This window comes from Cenococcum geophilum (genome assembly GCF_001692895.1).
Source record: "Cenococcum geophilum 1.58 unplaced genomic scaffold K441scaffold_7, whole genome shotgun sequence".
Lineage (NCBI taxonomy): Eukaryota > Fungi > Ascomycota > Dothideomycetes > Gloniales > Gloniaceae > Cenococcum > Cenococcum geophilum.
In genome coordinates this window covers 1184313-1187007 of record NW_027137565.1, presented here as the reverse complement: position 1 = coordinate 1187007, position 2695 = coordinate 1184313, and positions in this window count along the sequence as shown.

Here is a 2695-nt window from a genome sequence, read left to right as displayed (position 1 = left end):
TCTTCCTTTAGAAGCTTAGAGCCTCCTTCTCCTAGGAACGGTATAGTAGGGACCCTATAGGCTATAATTTGAACCTATAGTTCTAGTTTTTGTTCTCTTTAAAAGGTAAAGCAATTATGCCAGATATCCTTATATTTGACTAAGAAATCTATATTATACTCTTCTTGTTACGGGACGGGGGCAGTGGCTACAAGACGTATGTATTTAAGGAGTCTACAAGACGTTGCGCGATCGATCGTAAGGGTCGAGGGCGTAAGGAGGTGATATACCTACGCGTAGCTGACATAAGCTGTACGCGAGGTGTACGTAAGAGCACGGGGCTCTCCTATAGAGGCCCCTGCGGTGGGGTTCCGTAATACTACCCCCCCTCCTATAGAGGCGGAGCTCCGGCGACGCTGTAGTTACTATATATATATAAAAGGGACACTTAGGGTATAGAAAAGAAGAAAGAGGGGTATCACTAAAGGCTTAAAACAACGTTATATAATAAGGCTTGGCATCTAAGAATCTAACTAATTAGACAACTTTAACTACCGGTTAAAGTTCCTGGATATCTTAACGATATTCCGGTCACGTAATTGCACTTTACCGCAATCTAACGGCAATCTAATGGCAATTTACCCCTACGTGGTAATATATAACGGTTTAACTTTATAAGGGCTCCTATAGAGGATTAGGTATAAAATCTCTGCTTAGGCCTAGTTTCTGTGGGTTCGCGTAATAAAAGTCGCTAATTAGATCCTTTGTATTTTTAAAGTCTTCCTATAGTTGCCATTCTGGCTAATTTATATCGAATCCTGTGTATATAGCTCTGTAGTAGAGCCGTCGTCCTCTACCTTTGCCAAAGTATTTAGAGTTAATAATTCGTTTAATAGTCTACTCCTTATAGTTCTTGTCTTCGTTCTTATCTCGGATTAGTACTAGTAGGGGTTTAGGCTATGTCTGCCCCGGTAAGGGGTTAGGCTAGTAAAGGTATAGTAGCTATGGGTGAAATACAGGCTATATCCCGCGGGTGGCTAGGGTAGGTAGGAGCTCTAGCTTATATATGGCTCCCCTATTAATAACTTATTTAATTAGGTAGGGGCTAAGGTTCTTATAATTAAGTGACTTTATAGGCCTCTGCGTAGAGATATTATGTATATCTAGCTATACCTAGTTGCTAACACGCATCTCCGGTGGTGGCGTTCTATAACAGTTAGTAAAGTAGGCCTGCTTTACTTAAGCCTAGGCCATTTCTCTCTTGCAGTAGTTAAGTAGATTTTTTATATAATCTGCATGCTAGTTAGCAAGTAGTATCTTAAGGCGTTTTCTATATAGCAGTTTCTTATTAATAGGTTCTAGTGGTTCTATACCGGATTAGGGGTAATATCCCTTGTTTGCAAAGAATGGGGTTAGTCCTATAGTAGTTAAGACGTAATTATTCGCTGCGAATTTACCTAGTAAGAGGTAATCTACCTAGTTATTTTAACTATAGGCGACTACCTATTGTAGGTACGCTTTTATGCTAGCATTAGCGTTTTCTAGTTGCCCAGTAGTTTTATAATAGAAGGATGTAGATATCTTAACGGAGATGCTAAGGCGTTGGTAGATTCGTCTCTATATATTAGAGCTAAACTATATGCTTTAATTGGACGTAATTAAGTTAGGTAACCTATGTAATCGGTAGATTTCGCAAAGGAAGGCGTTAGTAATATCGCTGACGGCTACACCTTTGGTTGGGACGTAGTGGCGCTCTTTTATAAGTCGGCATATTATTATAAGGATGTTCTTATAGGTACGGCCATGTCGCTTATAGGGTAGTAGGTTAATAACGAAATCTATAGCGATATCTGCCTATTGTTATATAGGTACTAGTAGAGGGTGTAGTAGTCCTTAGTACTTTGTATTAAAGGCCTTAGCGCGCTTATAACCGTAGTAGGCGCCTATAAAGCGTTTAACTAAGTCTATTATTTTAGGCTAGAAGTAGTATTAGCTAAGAAGCTTATAGGTTCCTCCTTTGCCTAGGTAGCCGCTTAATTGGAGGTCATAGGCTATTTAGATTAGTTGCCGTTGTAGATTTTCTAAATTAGGGATAAATAGACGGCCTCTATAATAGAGCCTGTTCTCTTTTACTTTTAAGGCTGTTATATTAATCTAGCCTAAGCTTTAGAGTTTAGTTGGTAGTGTATAGGCGCTAGCGGTCTTTGCGGTAATAAGTTAATATAGTAATAGGTTAACAGAGGTGTTATATGCTGTGGTAATAAGCTTATTAATTTTAGGAGGTAATTCTAGTTCTGTGGTATAGAGCTGAGGTATAGTTAGCTCTATTATAGGTAGCATACCTAGGGCCAAATTCCGTGCTTTTAGGATTATCTATTATTAGAACTGGTTATAGGGGTTATCTTTAGACTAAGGAAGGTCTTATAAGCGGCGTGTTAGGCTATTAGGCTTAGTACCTTATACTCCTAGCCTATATATGATTTTGAAATTAAAACTAGAGAGGAACTCGTTCCAGCGTACTTAGCGTTAGTTTAGCTATTTTATAGTTATAAAGTACTTAAGGTTGCGATAATCCGTAAGGACTTTAGTTAGCTAGTTAGATTCTGCTAAGGAGAGTTTTAGTCAGAATTCCTTAAACGCTTATATAATTGTAAGAAGTTCCTTATTATAGATCTTGTAGTTACATTCTTATGGTGTAAGCTTAGACGAGTAGAAT